The 19,476-nt window shown below is 33.9% G+C and overlaps 2 protein-coding genes across 2 annotated transcripts in view; one reads left to right on the forward strand and one right to left on the reverse strand.

Annotated features, from left to right (window-relative positions):
• LOC111058990 overlaps window positions 1–16,473 on the reverse strand; it is a 104,534-nt gene extending 88,061 nt beyond the window's left edge. Inside the window, exon 1 of the mRNA XM_039439159.1 lies at window positions 16,064–16,473. The gene's annotated coding sequence lies outside the window, so the exon portion shown is untranslated. The remainder of the gene's footprint in view (window positions 1–16,063) is intronic.
• Window positions 1–19,476, forward strand: part of LOC111055871 (dynein heavy chain 1, axonemal) — a 357,355-nt gene that overhangs the window by 154,839 nt on the left and 183,040 nt on the right. The gene's annotated exons all lie outside the window — the stretch shown is intronic.

Consider the following 19,476-nt stretch of genomic DNA (forward strand, 5'->3'; position numbering starts at 1 on the left):
TTAAACATTTAAACTTTAAACATTTAAACATTTAAACATTTAAACATTTAAACATTTAAACATTTAAACATTTAAACATTTAAACATTTAAACATTTAAACATTTAAACATTTAACATTTAAACATTTGAACATTTAAACATTTAAACATTTAAACATTAAACATTTAAACATTTAAACATTTAAACATTTAACATTTAAACATTTAAACATTTAAACATTTAACATTTAAACATTTAAACATTTAAACATTTAACATTTAAACATTTAAACATTTAAACATTTAAACATTTAAACATTTAAACATTTAAACATTTAAACATTTAACATTTAAACATTTAACATTTAAACATTTAAACATTTAACATTTAAACATTAAACATTTAAACATTAAACATTTAAACATTTAAACATTTAAACATTTAAACATTTAACATTTAAACATTTAAACATTTAAACATTTAAACATTTAAACATTTGAACACTTAAACAAATGCCTCACTTCGTTCGGTCAAAATCAGATCTATCATGGCTCTTGGATGACCCGATGATTATAACAGCTGATTTTAATTTCTGTGTATTGCCAACTCACAAATCTTCTCCCGTAAGGATTACATGTAAAATTTGAAGGTCCGTAGAAATGTGTCCTGAAGTCGGATCATAAATAATTTGATAGGCCATAAACCTGCTCCCGAACGTAACAAACACAGCTAAAAAAATAATCAAATTCAGTACACACTTAAAAAATTTATGTCGAAATTTAAGGCTCGATTTTCATTTAAATAGATAAATAGATAACTATTGTCATTTTGATGGAGTATATTCACTCATTGATGGAAGTCTCAGATCTTCAGAATGTGTTGACCCTAACGTACTGGGAAAACCTTATTTTCAGATTCCCAGTAAAAGATTCACCTTTTGAATGTGAAACATAATATCAGGAAAATATGCACTGGAAACGATTCTCTCTTTCAGATGAATTCATATTGAGAATCAGACTTCATCTTCCTATTCAGATACGTCGACGTCGTGAAAGCAGGAATCAGAAATCAATCTTCCCTTCCAGACGAGTAGTCAGATTTGCTGGATTGTACGCTCCACCGAATATTAACTTATTTCTGGATGGAAATGTTGGATTGGTGAATGTACTGTGGGATTCACTTGAAACTTTCAGCAATCCTCAAGTTACCTTCCTGTGTTCATCTTGAATACCTACCTACCTGCCTACCTATCAAACTATGTCGATTGCAGATTAAAGTGAGTTTCACTGTTCATACTCCTGATGGAAACGACAAAGTTGATGGGTCGCTCTAATTTAGGAAGGATCCTTCAAGTCTCATACTCTCACATTATTCAAGTACCGATAATATTATATCCTTGTTCCCATGAAGCAGAAAAGTTCCTGTTATCTAAGTAATAGGAGTTGAAGAGTATGGAAATTATCTGTTCTATTGGAGGAAGACATTTTCAATGGAATTCCAATTTAATTCATTGTTGCTTACTTTGGTCTAAAGTTTCTCTTAGATGCCCAGAGTTTCAAGTCATTTGTTCCTTACAGATATAACAGTATTCAGTTCAATAGTTGGAGGTCAATGAACTGTTTATCAAGTGCAATGAAATTGAAGTTACTGAAATCTGGAATATCTTAAAGAATTATAATTTAGTGTTTGAGAACAGCACCCAACAACTTCTAACTTTTTCAATAATGCTCCTCTATGGAACTAATGAAACTTCTCATAAGTGAACTTTGTACTTCAAATCAGATCACAAAGCCGAAGTTGGATTGGCTTGTTGGATTGAAAGTGGATTTCATACATTACAAGCTTAACAGTAGTACTATTTACTAGATTTTATTTTTCTCCATTTATCAGAAAATTTTATTTTACTTTATTCAATGGATCTGCTTCATTCTCTTAAAATTATCTTGCTATCAGATATCATGCTTTTGCTGGGTACCCATCTCTATAGTGCTACAATCTATTAGCTCATACTCTAATTAGATTTCTCACAATAGATTTTTACAGTGAATCACTGAACAGTTTGAGAGTTGATTACATTTCTGAGCACAATCTCGAGCACATTAGTAGCGAGTGAACAAGAGTTTCAATACGGATATTATCAAATACTGTAATTACATCTCATTCAAATATCGATAGTATAGTATAATGAATCAAATATTTAAAATGCCGAGTCAAAAATCAATAATTTCATCGTCACGGGATATAGGCCTACATCAGAAAAGCTGACGAGAGATGTAAAATCACTTTTTGGGAGAATCCATCAGCCTTTACAGAATGGTTGCATCGATATACGGCTCAATATAATGCACACTCTCAAATTAGAAAAACCAATACTGAAATCCAATTTTCCCCATCCAAAATTTTTGAAATCCCGCACATTTTTTCAGCAAGCTCCAAGCTCGAGTAGGCTTACATCAGAGATGAACAAAGTTAGCTTACGGTACTTTGATATTTCATGCTTCACTTGGTTGTTCACCCTTCATTAGTATTTTCAAGTGACTCCATGTGTGGGTTCCGACGCATATTCGAGATGAAATAATCACCCAGGAAACAACATTTTCAGATATTTTTCCCCAATGGGATATAACTTCACAGATTATTAGTCCATTCTTCTCATCTCTGAAATAACATTGGTTCGATGCCCTGCTCTGAAACTCAGTGATGGATTTTTGTGATTTTTAAATATTCTGCTCTCCTAGACATTTTTTCTACTGTTCAGCTAACACGTTAAAGGAAATTATTGTGGGAGGGAAAAAATGAACAAACAATATTGTGCAACAGAGTTTTGATTGAAGAGTCTCCTCTACATTGTGACAATAAACATTCACTGGGATTGAACATCATCGACTAACTTTATTCGTTTGTTATTGTTAGAGCCCGTGTTATTTCCATCTATTTGTTTTGTGAACAAAACATTGATCGTTGATACAGTGTTCGCAATATTTTTGATGCACACGAACAAACTGTAGAGTCTAGCCCCAAGAGTTTTTGAAAATTTACATAAATTACAAGAAAATGTAATATCTGGCAAAGCCAGGAATGCCGTCTGTCCTTCAGAATACTCAAAAGAGATCGCTTTTCCTCAACCCTTTGAAATACTTCCTCATTAGTGATTCCATCAGTCTCTATTCCAACTTGAGTCTCAAACACCATACTTCAAAAGCATTTAGTGCTCTTTATCCTGCCATGACAATAGTACAAGTCTCTGAACCTTAGGGTGCAACACTTCAAATGCTGCTTCTTATTAATATTTTCCTAATTTGTAACTTGAGAATATTTTATGAAAGGACATGCCGCTTATAATGTCTTATAATAAGGCTCATAATGTCTTTTAAAAGAGTATGATATTTCATGACGCAAAATTGGATTCAGCTTCGGGCATGTTCTTTCCTCTTAATAAGGATTCACCGAGAATTCAATAGTCGCGTTTTTAGACAAAAAGTACGAGTACCTCGAGTTGGTTCAATAATCGGGAAAAGCGAGTAAAGTGAACTTGATTTGCAACTAATGTGATCTCATTCTGTTCCATCAGCTTTCTGCCCACTCTCAGCAGTTTGGTGTTCTCTCTTTTCTCGTCAAGAATTCGAACAGTTCCAGCAAGTTGTTGAACAGATTTGCAATCCAAATTCAATCCTCTTAAATCGCAGCTCAAATCCTTCAAGCTAGAGAAATAATTGTTGGAACTGCAGTGCATCATTCAATTTTCTATGTCTTCTTGTGATTAAAATGCTCTTCTATGTTGGTACAAGAAGAAATACAGCTCAAATATGGGTAGTACGAGAAGTAAAAGGTTTCAACACTGATTAGTTTTGTTTTTTGTTGATTGGATTTTCACTTCATGGACTTTGAGCTGAAATGGTTCCACTCTAAGTCTTGGTTCAAATCTTCAGAGAGTGATTTCGGTAATTCACAGTTCCACGAACAAAGCAACATTATATCTGGTAGATTCAACACCGTGAGATTAAAACTATGGATATAGTCCAGGCAATGAATGCTCAAAAAAGGGTATAGAGGGAAATGTTTGGAAGACAATTTTTGACCCCACAGTCCTGTTAAGAGTAGTAAGGAGGCAAACATATCAAAATTCTTAACCCCTACCCACTGTGCTAAGAGGGTGGGGTGGTTTAGAAGTACAATTTTTTGGTTTCTCGCATGAAACTCGAAAACTTCGTATCTCAAGAACTTGACTGTCTTATAACAAATTAAAGCTTACATATAATTTCCTATAATATTCATCATACAACTTTTTTTTATATCTTCTCTAGTTTTCGAGATATCCGCTCTTGAAGGTTTGACATTTTTGAAAAAACACATTTGCAACCAATTTTATTCTATTTTTGCTTTTATAATTTTTTAAAAATCGACTGGAAAATCTATGCTTATTATGAGCTTGTAAGGCATTAAATATAATGACAGTCAAGTCCTTAGGATACATAGTTTTTGAGTTTTATGCGAGAAACCAAAAAATGGTACCTTTTAACCACCCCTACGCCCTTAGGACAGTGGGTAGGGGTGGGGATTTTTTATATGTATACCTCCCTACTACTCTAAACAGATCTGCGGTGTCAAGAATAAATTGTCTTCCCAACTTTTCCCTCTATAACCTTTCCTTGACTGGACTAATAAAGATGAGAGTGGAATATTAGCTGCAGATATCTGTAATTATGATAAAGGAAAGAATCGGCTAATACACTCACGGGATAGGAAATTGACGAATGTCGCATCGTCACATCTGAACTACTGGACTGATCGATTTGAAATTTTCAAATTGATCCTTAATTTACCAAGAATTTGAATTTCTCTAGATTTTAGTAGGTCTAGTTTTTAATTAGACCCTTGCGGAGCACGGGTCACCTGCTAGTGATAAATAAGGAATTGCCCAACAAATGGCAATTGATTCAGTGTACCTAAGGTAACTGTAAAACATTTTTATGAATGAAAGTAGCGTTTTTATAGAATTATATACAGAGTGATTCATATGTATGGGAACCCTTGAATAAATTGGAGACTGTTGTAGATATAATCAGAGACAAACAAATAGTTACGCTTAAATACTGAAACTTACGCTTATCCTTTCTCTATGATTATTATAATACAGTAACTTTCAGGATAAGTTATTGGTCGAATACTCTACCTTTGACGTACAACTGAATTTCAAACCCTCATAAGGGGGTGAATTAGGGGTTGTAAATCGAATATTTTAAATGTAAACACCCATTGTGTGTTACATAGTTTCAAAGGCCTTTTAAAAAAAGAAAGATGGCATCGATAAAAATGTTCTATGATACTTGTATCGAAAATGGCGGCTGATTGAAGTTTTTTATAGACCTCTCTGAAACAAGAAAGACGACATCAAAGAAAATGTTCTATGCTTTTATCCAAAATGCTTGATACTTTTATCCAATATGGCGGCGGTTTGAAGTTTTAGTTTTTAAAGAAATAATTGATCATGTTCAATCAGATGCCATTTTGGAGAACAGTATTATAGAAAATTTTTATTGATGTCATCTTTCTTGTTATGAAAATGCCTTTAAAATTATGTACTACACAATGGGTGTTTACATTTTAAATATTCGAGTTACAACCCATAAGTCACCCCCTTATGAGGGGTTGAAATTCAAATGTACGTCAAAAGGTAGAGTATTCTACCAACTTATCCTGAAAGTTACAGTATCATATCATAGAGAAAGGATGAGCATTTAAGCGTAACTATTTGTTTGTCTCTGATTATATCTACAGCAGTCTCCAATTTATTGAAGGATTCCCATACATATGACTACCTCTTTATATTTTAATTAGTTGAATTTCTCTCAACTATTCATTACCTTTGATTATATCAGATGAAATCAGATATCTGGATCTAACCCAATTACCCAGGATTAAATGCAATTACACTGGATCATCATGGACCTTGATTCAATTACCTTGTACATTCCCAAGTAGATTAATATCATTGGAACTTATTGATTATTCCTTCTTTCTGATTCACGTGCAATCAATGGATATCTGAAATACACATATCACAGCACCCATTCACTGGGAATGGAATGCCACGATAACGGTCATAATCTGAAGTAGGTACTTTTATCCATTCTCTCATAATTTTCCATGTTTGACTTCATATCATTCCAAAACAGAAAATCCGGAATATGACACTCATTAATTCATCATTCCACATTTATTCATCCACATCGGTAGAAATGTGTGCAGTGAGTGACACGTCATTACGCAGATATCTACTCATCAAGAGGGAAAAATTTATATTCAAACTCAGTTAAGAGTGTTGACAGAACTCATTCATTTTGAAAATAAATTGGATTTCTCGGTTCCCTCTAGAAATAAATACACATTTCTCACACTCATTCATGCTGCTGTCGAGATGTTGTTGGGAAAAATTATTATATTGAGATTCCCTGCATGGGATTAGGAAAAATGGAAAGATTTGAAAAGTAATATTTTATGATTGCTCTGCTGCTGCTGATGCTTTATAAAACACCGTAATGCCTGGCTTTCTTCGACAGAAATAATTGTGATGTTGTGTGTGGAGAGAAGAGTGTAGTTGTAATGGATAAACATCATTTCGCATTCAGCTCAACACATCGGCAGGATGTACTTCGAAATGGTTTTCATCCTCATGGAAAAAAACTCAACAAGCCGCAATTTAAACTCGGCAGCTATTTTGGTTCTTAACAATCTAATTATTGCGTTCAAGTGTTTGTAAAAAGCAGGCTGGCAACATCTTCATGGCAAGTCTTCTTGCATTGCGAAATAGCTATTTGTATATCAATAGCCATAAATTCACAACATAACTAAACCGATTTCACTTGTTATTCATGGTTCGAAACAGTTTGCCGGAACCAATCATTCAAGATTGTGTGTTTTAAGAGTATGAAAGCAATTTGAAAAAATATTTTAGCCAATGATATTGAAAAAAACAAAAATGTTGGTAACCTATAACCTATTTCGGACTATGTGTTATCTAAATTTGGGAGAGGAATAGCACAAGGTTACCATATTTTTACTCTCCCAATCATTTTTATAATGTACTCATTGTATAAATGAATAAAGAATGTTTACCAGAAGATGAAATATGTCATAACAAAAATTAGTTTTCATTCATATTGTGTTCTATTTGCCATTCATTAGAGTTATCCATGTGTTTAAAATTAATAACACAATAAATAAACTAAACAATAAATTAATAATTAATAAATAACACAAGATCGCGGTCCAGAAGGTATAAAAAGTTATATTCGTCTATAATAATCAATCAATTTGATCATATAAGATCATCAAATATCAATAAGAATCAGTTTGAATCTAAGAAAAGACACTGAGATCTGAAAATCTTTTATGAGATTTCTTGTAATAAGATGGGAAGTTTTTGGACCAGCTGTCCGTAGATTGGAAATTCCCAACTTATCAATGTCAGTCACAATCAGAGACTGTCATAAGTTTCATGATAAATGGAATCCGTGCGAATCGATATTGCGTAGCTCGAAAATCGTATTACAGAGTTATGATTGTGTTTCAGCTTGCAGCATTATTAACGATTGAACTCAGAAATGTTTCCATGTTCCCGCATGAGTAAAATAATGGCACACCGAAGTTTTATCAAGTGTGTTGGTGTTGATATAATAAAAGAGAGAATCGACTTATACACGTTCGGGATGAGAAATTCACAAATGGCGCATCATCAAGCCTGAATTGATCTCTTGAGACTTTTCATATAGATTCTTTATTTACCGATGATGGTTATAGGGCTATTTTAAACTCTTCAAGATTTTAGTGCGTCGTTTTAAATTGGGCCTTTGCGGAGCACGGGTTACCTGCTAGTATATGAGTCGGTCAGTTCCAAAACTCACTAACTCCAAAATATTGAAAGAAAAAATTTTTTCTATCACCTGATAGGCAATTCAGTAACTCATTCAATGGTGAAAACGGTTTGTCCCAAAACTCTCTATTTCCCCATCAAAAGCTATGCTGAAAAGTAAAGACTGTAACAAAACTCTCCAACTCCAACCACCTCACTGCTCCAAAACTCATTAACTCCCACTTATGTCATTACTGCTTCTAAACTTGCTAACTCCAGTTGTCTTATAATTGGCTGTAAACTATACTGCAACAAAACTAGTTGATACAAGGTTGTTATAGATTGATTTTATAAAATTATTTTATAAACTTATGGTTGGGGAGTAACCAAAGGAGCTAAGGTGAGGAGATCATCGCTCAAAACATTCTGAGCAAAAACTAACTGAAGTGAAAAAAATTATTGAATTTCTTCACACAGTAGAGTCCCATTACTGTAGAGGTATAATCGCCAATATCTTCCTAGTCACTTCTTGAGTATTCAACATCTTTGTTAATGCTTACAATAATAAAGTCAATAATGAATGACTGAAAGTCAAATATGAATATTTTAGGAAAGTTTTCGTTAAAAATTATAATGTTGGGTTCGGTTCACCTGCTACAGATCAGTGCTCAAAGTGTTTGGAACTCAAGGAAAGAATCAAATCCAGTTCAAATAGTGAAGAGGAGAGATCTACACTGAAGACTGAATTAGCGGTCCACAAAAAACGAAGAAAAACATAAGTTCAGTTCTAGCCAATTGAGATTATAATCAGCTTAACGGTTCCAAATTCAATCTATCTGTACTGAGCTGAGGCAGAATTGAAAAATTTTCATTGAAACATAGTAGAAGAGACTGAGCCATAGAAACATCATGCTTCTTTCTCACATTCATGAGTTCATGATCTTCCACTGTTAGCCTTTTTTGAAACTTTGGATGGATACGTTTTGAGTTATTGATCTGTGATTTCTTCATTTATGTCAATATCATTTTCATATCATGTATTGATGCATAATATGATAATAATGATGAATATTTATAATCAAGTACCGTATTGTATACTTCTGTTTCATGCAACACTTCTAGTTCGTCCAATATAAATAATAATGTACTCAAATTATTGGTGAGAGCTACTCAGAGCAACAACATATTCGTGAATAAACAGTTGATTCATGAATTTATTCATCTCATTCAACTGTGACGTACGGTCCTAAGATCAAGAGAAGGAGTCTGATTGATATCCAAACGTCAGAGCTTCTGAGAGCTCCATGTCTATACATACGTGGGAAGCGGTGCAATACCTTGAAACAATCTCGTCAGATATCTTGCTATATATGTATTGTGGTTTACTCTTGAAACTGTCAGCATTGGTGAAATTGTGAGCTGACAGTGTTATTCATATGTAAAGCTGACAGTTTAAACTGAATATCACTGTATCCAACTCCTGTCGGATACAGAACAAGTCTCATCCAACATGTCTTGACATGTGTGCTGCAATTTAGTGAACCGTATGAATGTGGGAGGATTGTTTTACTGATAACTTTAAAGATGTAAGAAGAAACTCTTCCAAAGATTCTGAAGGAATTAGATCACGTGGATATGAAGTTTCTCAGTGAAGATGTTTAAAAGCGACAGCTTTGAGGAAAACAATTACATTGATGAAGTTTAAACCTAAGAAAAACCAATGAGGAAAATGTTATAGTGTGGGAAATGGAAAACTTTGGGAAACTTCAGGTTTTCTCCGGATACGTTCAGGTGACTGCAAAAGATATATATTTTCTGGAGTTTATGCTCTGATAGATAATAACAGAGCTTAGTTTTTCCATTTCAGAGACGGGATTGATGAAGACTTAGATAATTATAAACATGAACTATAAGTATGAGTACAGTAATCATAATTGAATTGGAATGATGCAAATCACTCTACATGGAAGAATTATCGCTCTACATGTGACAGCCACCGCCATTGATCTCTACCTCTCCATAATTACGATAGTGTAGATCCCAATACTCACGTTTCGATTATGGTAAATAAATTTCCAATTCGGCATGGAATCATGTTCCAACCACAAACTGCATTCGAATCTCTCACTTATTGAACTATAGTGAGATCCAAGTTATAAAGTCAGCACCTGATCAACATTGGTTTTCAATCCTTCTCTATTATTAGACAAAAATATGTCTCTATGAATAAAAATATAAATCTGAGTACCCTTTTTAAATTATTTCGTCACGACATGTTTCGGCTACTAATGCCATTTTCAAGTCAACTTGACTTTTTTTTCAAGTCCACTTGACTTGTTTTTTCAAGTCTTGACTTAAAAATAGCATTAGTAGCCGATACATGTCGTGACGAAATAATTTAAAAACGGTACTCAGATTTATATTTTTCCTACAGTTACCTTGAAAAGTGGCCATTCCTGCACTGATTACAGAACGCAAAGAATCACTTATCCGCTCTAGTGCGCAAAGTATTACTTTGCGTACTCTTAATACTTTGCGTATTATCTTGCAGCCATTCCAATCAGCTGTTGACATTGTTGGCGTGTATTTTGAATGCACATTTTTTTCTCTCTATATTTTTTCTGATTTTCAAATAAATAAAAATGAGAACTCATTTAATTATACATTTTGAATATTATTAATTCTATTCATTACTAGCTGGCCCGGCGAACTTCGTACCGCCAAATAGTTAATCCATCTCATGACAAACTTTAGCTGGATGCACACCTTAGGAGGCGCGATGCGGTATTGTGCATCCAAGTGCTTCTTGCTTGTATTGGTTTGAATGGAAGAACTCACACACACTGAATCGGACATGGCGTGGAACGGTGTGATAAGGCAATCTGCATAAGATCAACACTACTTTGTATCACCAAGCCGCTCCTCCTCAGGTGTGCTTAGTCTCAGCTTAATGTGATGCACTATATTTTTATGAAAATAATCCAACAATCAGTATATTTATTCTCAATATGGACTTCCTATGTGCTTAGTTAGTTGTACAGCAGTTTGTATTTTCAGATATAGTTGAATGCAGCTTGCTGGGAGATTGAATGACATATCTCCTTGCTGCTGATTTTCCCGTGCATATTCTAAATTTGCAGCATTTCGAGTTATACGACCCAAGTTTGGACGTCGTTCGCAACGCGGCATTATTATTAGAATTACAATTCTGTGAATTAGTAGAAAGAAAATAAAAAAACAGATTTACCGACGGCTGTTGGATGTATGACGCAATGATTATTACAGCTGATTTTTATTTCTGTGTGTGACCAGCTCACAAATGTTCTTCCATAAGGATTACATGTAAACTTTGACCGTAGGAGAAAGTCCTGGAGTCTGATCGTAAATTTGATAGGCCATAAACCTGCTCCTGAACATAACAAACATAGCTCAACAAAAATCATCAATTTGGTGCACAAACAAAAAAGTTATTGAACGTCAAAATTTGAGGCTCGATTTTCATTTATATAGATTTCAAATAACAATTTTTTTTTCATTCATAAATTGATTGGTTGAAAAAATATTTAGAAATGAAGATTTACTCAAAATAATCCAAATTTTCAAATTTATTGAATTAATTTAATTTTTAATTTGAATAGATTATCAATTATTAATTTTCAATTGGATTATCAAGTTTGAGAAAAATTAAAGTTGTTATTAATAACAAAATTATACAGACATTTCAATCAATTTCAATTTATTAAAAACACACATAACAAGACAAAACAAAATTACAAAGAATATGAAACAAATAAAACACAATAAAATGTTACAAATATAAAAAACCATGGGCTTTGTGGTTGGGTGTGTTGGAGAAGAGAAAAAAGAGAGGAAGATACCTAGCCAACTATGGTTTCCCATGTAATAGGCAGGCAAAGAAGAGAAGAGAAGTAATGAGGGAAAAAGGTAAGGGAGAAATGGGGGGAAGGAAGAAAACAGAGGAATAGGTACTCAGAATAAAGGTAAGCGAGTCCACTGAAAAATGAAAAGACAATGCTGGAGCAGAAATCTCGAGTCATATATCTAAATGGAAGAAGAAATTACTGTATGTCCAGTTTTTATATCCCGTTTAATTTTTCCGCTGATCTTATTGTCCATGAGAAAGTGATTTGGAATGAGGTTTATTATTTTAGTACCCATGTAAATTAACTGCCTCCTTATACATTCAATATTAGTGTTATAGGTTACATATTTGTTAGCAGTGGCCCTTAGATTATAATAATTAAGTGTAGAGTTTATTGTGAGAGGAAAATCGGATCTATATTTTATTAAGTACTCAATTACGGTTTTTATGTATAATTGACGTATAGTCATGACCTCAAAATCACTAAAAACCATATCCATTGGATAGAGCCTGGGTTTGCTTAATATAGTTTTAATTATCAGTTTTTGTGCTACAAATAATTCAGCAATATGACAGTTGAAACAGCCTCCCCAAACAACTATGCCATACTGCAGAATTGACTTGACTAGAGCATGATACATCATTTTCAGGTGGTTCTTATTAAGAATTCTGTTAACTTGGTAATATTTAAAAGATAAATATCTAATTTTTCTACATATGTATTTAATATGAACATCCCGTTTAAGGTTTTCATCAATTATGATTCCCAAGTACTTAGTATTATTGACTTTTTTAATGGTGGGACAATCACAATTACCCAAGTTTAAATTGCACTGAGAATGGAGTCTCAAATCATGATTCTCGTTGGGCTGTCCTACTCTATTTGCAGAGAAAGTTATGTAATTCGTTTTTTCAATATTTAAACTCAAGGTATTCTTATCTAACCACTTCTTGATTAAAAGCATATTATTTTCAGCTATGGTATGAACTTCATTCCATGAATTACCGTGAAAAAATAGCTGCAGTATCATCTGCAAAGGATATCACAGTTGAGTTGAGTAGAGTTTAGTAATGTTTACATTATAAACATTTGATGGATTTCAGCCTCAATTTTACCCATAATCAACCTCTTCTCATATGCAATGGTAGCTGTTGGAAAAATTTAAGGTGAAATACATGCGCAAAGTTCCTATGCTGCACTCAAGAAATCATTCCGCCCTCGCCTACGGCTCGTTCGTAAACGTTTCTTTCGGTGCAGCAAACTGCCACTTTGCGCACTAGTTGCACAATAATAATTGAACTATTCATTCATATTCAAAAGTAGCCCAAAAGGAAAAATGCAGATTTTCCATTCTGCTCCCAACATCTCATCATTGATTCCGTCATTTGTCGTATGTAGGCTACGGAGAAATAATATTATAATAGACTACCTGAATATTTTAATCTTTAATCATTCAAATATAATTATAAGAAGGTATATTTTCTTGGTGGATCATTATGAACAAGAATCAAGTATATATCACATAAGTGTCTACCGATGCGTGACTTAAATCACAGCTGTATCCTATAGAAGACAATTGAGAAAGCTGACAAATAAGAAATTAAAGGAACTCTTCAAACTGAGAGTCAAACTGGAACTCATTTTGAACTTGAACGAAATATACGAGAATGTCTACAAATCAAGCAGGAAAGCGAATATATAATCTGGAAATAGCCGATGAATGTGTTATGGGAGGCGTCAGAGAGTTCAAATACCTTGGGATAACCCTGACAGCAGACAATAAGACCAGTCAAGAAATACATAATCGAATAATGATGGGCGACAGAGCTTACTTTGCTAATCAAAATGTATTTAAATGCAGACTAATATCTATGAAAACAAAGGAGAAAATGTTCATGACGCTAGTGAGACCAGTTGTAACCTATGAGGCCGAAACATGGACTATCTTAAACAAAGATGAAAAAGCATTAAGGTCATTTGAAAGAAAAATGTACAAAAGATTCTGGGGGCCAACATGTGACAGACGAGTGGAGACCTCCGTGTGTTGGGCGTGGCAAACAGGCGACGGAGTTCATAGGATAGAGACGAATGGAGGCGCTATGTGGAGGAGGCCAGAGTCCACCCAGGTCTGTAGAGCCGGATAAAGTGAAGTAAAGTAAGCTTCAAACTTGAAAATTGCATTAATATGTTGTAAAATTCTGTGAATAATAGAGTGAAGTTTTCAAAACAGGGTACTTTGATTTTTAATTTCAAGTTTAATACGAGTAGGTAACACTCACAAAAAAAGTTGATATCAATGGAGAAAGATACGTGCAACATTCCTATCCTGTCATTTCCACAGACTTTATAACTTGAATTCCACTATAGTGGAAGGGACCATCATCCATCATTAAACTAAGAGTAACTCTTGAATAATGAGAAATTCTCCAGTTCAACTGTTCCGGTAGTTTAGTAGTTTGGTAGGTCTCTGTGGCTTTCAAAACTACACCTAAATAACCTGTCTGGCTCCTAGTTGTGGATAGAATGTAGAAGTTCATAGAGGAGCACTTTGACACGTTTGTGGCAAAAATGTGGAAGTTTGTTGTGGTCCACTTTGACACAGTCGAAATTCGTCCCACGAGTCCGGTGAGTTTTCTCTCGTGATTTGAGTGCAACTTTGTCAAATGACTGCCCTGTTTGACAGTCGGGAAAATAAACCTCAAGTTTTGATTAAAGAGTTACCGGACCTCTAGTTATAAGTGGTTGTTCATGATTGAGCAGGTTTGCTTCAAATACATCAGTTGTCAAGATCCGTGTAAGTTGCTCCAGAGAGAGAGAAGGAGAAAAAGAGAATGAGTGACTGTGTTTGTGTGTGAGGAATTAGATTGAAATTTTCATTCATGTAAGTTACAATATATTCTGGCTTATACACTGAATTACAATAAATTACAGTATTATTCAACGAATTTCACAAAGTATGGATAATTGTCAATCAGAATGAAGATTGAATGCAATTAGAATGTTAATACTATAATCAACCGAACGCAGTGAGGTCTATTTTTTAACTCGAATTTCCTTTCGTCTGTCTGTATGTTTGAATGTAATATACGTGTATCTTGTAAGTATGTATGCTGTATGCATGTAGCATCCACGACCAAACGCGTTGATAGAATTCTATGAGATTTGACAGGAATATTCCTTTTTTAACTGCGCGTCATTTTATACACAAGGCTTTTAGAAATATGAAAGGAAAAGTAATTTCCTCCATACCCCGATATCACTATATATCATTTTCTCTGAAGATAGGATCAATCAAACTATGAAATAATTCATAATCAATCAGCTGGCAAGTGGATTCATTATTATTCATTGCACGCATTACACAGAATGTCTAGAGAAGCCGGTGAATAAGTGACACCAGATTCTTGTGGATGAGAAAACTGCGTGAGGTCATTACAGAACTCATTACAGAACAATATTATTAGAAATCTGAGGGCGTGATTAATCACGTTGTATCATCCATAATTCCAAATATTCGAGTCGTGATTCATGCCTTTATATATTATAAAATTAAATTTGACTCCGATTTTTAGATTTATATCCTGGTAGAATTTATGAAGTTTTTTATGGACTTAAGAAGTTTAACGCATGGAATGTTGAAGATATTCACTAGATCACGCACATATCCACTCCATATTTTAATTTAAAGTTCATTACATTCGTCAAGATTGAGTTGAAGTGAATATTTTATCACTTTTTGCTATTAGAAAAAACGACTAGCAGTCAGATAGCAAAAAGTGATTTAATAATAAGCAGTTCGTGATGGAAAACAACATTGAATAATAAATATTTTATTTTACAAATCGACTTAGAGTCGCTTTCTCCAAAGTTGGTTTGACTATTGAACTCGTTCAATCAATGTATGGTCGCATTTATTATATTTTCTATGAATCCATTTTGTAGATGGTTCATTCTCGAATTTGTGTTTCTTGCAAGAAGCGACCCTTAGTTGTCAGAGGAAAATATTCGAAGTATTAGAATAAAGTTTTCTTATTATTTCCTCAAATACTGTACCTGTAAATTAAGCACCACTTCATTGGGGCTTCAAGGATAAATATAATAAGAAAGAACGGTAAACCCACTTGTCCACGGGAAAGTATTGGAATATGAACTTCAATGATATTGCCTATTGAGTCTTGGTAACAATTTCATAATGAAGGTAAAGAAATAATTTGGAGAGAAGGAGGGAATAAATAATATTTGATAGATTTCATCGCTTATACAACTTTTTTAGAAATAACAAGCTTCTCCATTTTTACATCAAAAAATTTCAAAGTATAGGGTACAAACTGGCTTCATAATTCTCACCTGTATCAACACCATAGAAATAAATCCACAAAGTTAAATCCACTTTTTTCAAACTTCAGATCCTCTGAAATTATTCTCCAGCATTCGTTATTATTTTCCTTCAAACCAATCAGCATCAATTTTATATTCCAGAAATTAATTGAAAAACTTAAATGATAGCACAAATTAGCGATTTCACATTTCAACTTCACGAAAAAGTTTTCAAAGAAATTTCAGTAACAAACTTTTTCACGAGGGATGTCAGTGTAGCTTTTTTATTCCGATTGTATTGTCAGTAGGAAAGGATCTCAAAGATTTTTTATCCACTTTCAAGTTGGCCCGGAAAAGTGGTCGGAAATTTTCCGGCCCGGGAATTTTTTTGGAACGATTTGTACGTCGCGACGTTCAACTGCGAAGCGCTAGCCGAAACTGAGACGCCTTTTAGTTCAGGGGTCGTGATCAATTTTCGCGCATGCGTAGAAAGCAATTTGACATGCGCCCCTTGGCAAAGTACTCTTGATAAAAGGCCCACATCTCTCTCCTAGCTCCATACTGTAAAAATTAAATTACATACCTTAATACGAGTTATATTATACAATAATATAAGACACTACAAGTATTAATGCCAATACTACTAACTACTTCGAAAGCAGCCGTATCTCACATTATAACATTGTACCAATGACACAATCTGTAAATTGATCTGTGATTTAAACATGGAATCTGTTATTGGTTTGAATCTGTAATTGTTTATTGTACAAGATACATGCTTGAAAAGTTTTGTATTATATTTTGCATTATGTTCATGAACATTGTAAACTTGAAGTGGGATGAATTAATTATCATGAATAATTTCTTTCAAAATTTTCTATAGAACTTTCAAAAGGCAATAGTTATCAATCATCAACGATTCTCGGACAAAGTATCAGGATCTGAAGTGTTTGATCCCTATTATGATCTTCAACAATTTCAATTACCTTCAACAATTACATCATTACAACTCTTTTATCATTATCATCCTTCTCATTACCTACGCACAAGATGCGTAGAGCTGATGTGAGCTCAAACTCAGCAGAATGAAATCTCAAGAGTCGTCATCATCATTTATTCGATTAACAATCGTTCTTACCACTCATCTAGCATTCTCAAAAAAATGACTATACCTAATGTTTCTAGAATACTACTCAACCTGCACATGGATACAGAACCTAAAACATTATTTTATAATGGATAAAATTACACCTCATTTCATCCTGTATAGTTTTTATGTGGCTGATACTAACCAAGTTGTCAAGATATGAACGTTAATTACATATTAGTAAATAATTCGCTAATGTATGTTGTCAATATTATTGATATGTGACACAAGAAAACTTGGGTGAATCATATAAAAGTAACAAAAGCGATGTAAAGTAAACAGGGTGATAATGGTAGACAAGGTCCATCTTTCAGAGGTAATAAAACTTGTTTGTAACTCATGTTATCCTTCAGAGGTAACAAAACCTATTTCTCCATTCATTTTCCAATAATGACGATTCGAAAATTAGAATCCCAAGTCAATGGAACAACCAACAAAGTCAATTCAAGACTTGTCATGAATGGAAAGAAAATGGAATTGAATTGAATATTTTGGGAAAAGAGGAATGTATGTATATCAGCTCATTTTGTTATGTATTCTATTTTCTACCACTCTTCATTATTGGGAATATACACCTATAATAAGGTATTATAGTTTCGTGATAATCTTGTTTGTGAACGAATGGAACAGGTTGAGATTTTCACACTGAAGATGACACCATAGGTAACAACTTTAAATTAAACATCTGAAAGAGGGTAGGCCTACTTGGATTTTTGATTTTACAATAAATAAGAGAAGCCCTCTTATCATCCGCGTTGCCAAATTGTGAAAGACTGTGTCCTTTTGCTGACTTAGAATATTTAATGACACAACCCTTATCGTTTGTGTTATCAAAACATATCCAACTAGCTGTCAGGCTCGCTTCGCTCGCCATATCCGTCTAGACAAGGGGCTCCGCCCCCTGGGCCCCCGACTGGATCGTCCAAAAATGAGATCAGCGGGCTCGCTTCGCTCACCATCTTTTTTCATTTGAGCATGCTTCATTCCATCAGAAAGTCAAAGTGCTGAGAAAACGCAGAAAAGCTGAGAAAAACCTCATCACAAAATTTTTAGACCTCTTTACCTCTATTACTTGATGAAAGAACTGAGAAAACGCTAATTTTGGGCGTATCTTTGACGTTATTGCAAATTCCTACTAACACAACATTATAACACCCTAGCTGAGCTTCTGTACTTAATTAGAACATTTTCTGTTCATTTGTTTTTGATAAAGCTGAGAAAACGCTGGAAAAACACAGATTTTGGGCGTATCTTTGGAAATTTTTCCAAATCCGTTCTTAGTGCGCCTCTAAAGGGCCAACCGAACATACCTACTAAATTTGAACGTTTTTGGTCCGGTAGATTTTTAGTTCTGCGAGTGAATGAGTGATTGAGTGAGTCAGTCAGTGAGTGAGTGAGTGCCATTATTTGGCTTTCATTATATAGATTACATGAGAAATTCCATAATTTCGCAACACGGATATTTTGTCCTAGTCTCATCTTGTTTCATTCAAAGTGATTCTAGAGCCAGCTGATTATCAAGACTATTTTCTACTACAGTCATCTGAATTAAGATTCAAAACAATGCAATTTTCTTTACCACTTATTTCCGAAACCAGTATATTCAAAATGAACTGGAATTTTTATAAAAGTGAGGAAAAAAAGACTTGTTCTTTTTTCCATCCAACAACAGTGAAAACATCAGTGATTGTCAATTTATAGCCGAAGAAAAAGATTTTTTCAATAATTCAATCAAAGGCAATAGAGCTAAATTTTCTGCGGCCAGTGATGTATTCAATGCAATGTTCAATGGGGGGTTTAAGGAAGAGAAAATAATCAGAATAACGGATTTGGAACCCGAAGGATTCATAGGTATGAAACAGTTTATTTATACGGGCAAACTAGACTTCAAATCAATTGATCATGCAATTTCAATTCATGCTGCTGGTTGCAAATACCTGATTCCTGAGCTTTGTGGGAAATGTATCAAATACTCACGACTAAAACTGAAACCATCTGATGTAATCAAAGTTTATGAGAAATGCTTGGGTAGGTCAGATATTGGAGCACTATGCTCTGAGCTCACGCTGTATTATACAAAGGATGTTTTGGAAAGCAAAGGTTTTCCATCAGCCAAGCCTTATACGATCCATATGATTGTGGGATGCAAGTCGATATATTTAACTAAAGAGATAGAACTTTTCAAACACGTTGAAAAATGGGTCCTTGCCGAAGCTGAACGGTTGAAAGTTCGTGACGACGAAATAGCAACACATCCTATTGTAAACTACCTCAAGAAAAGAAATCGCTTTTTGAC

Source organism: Nilaparvata lugens, chromosome 12 (assembly GCF_014356525.2).
Source record: "Nilaparvata lugens isolate BPH chromosome 12, ASM1435652v1, whole genome shotgun sequence".
Classification (NCBI taxonomy): Eukaryota; Metazoa; Arthropoda; class Insecta; order Hemiptera; family Delphacidae; genus Nilaparvata; species Nilaparvata lugens.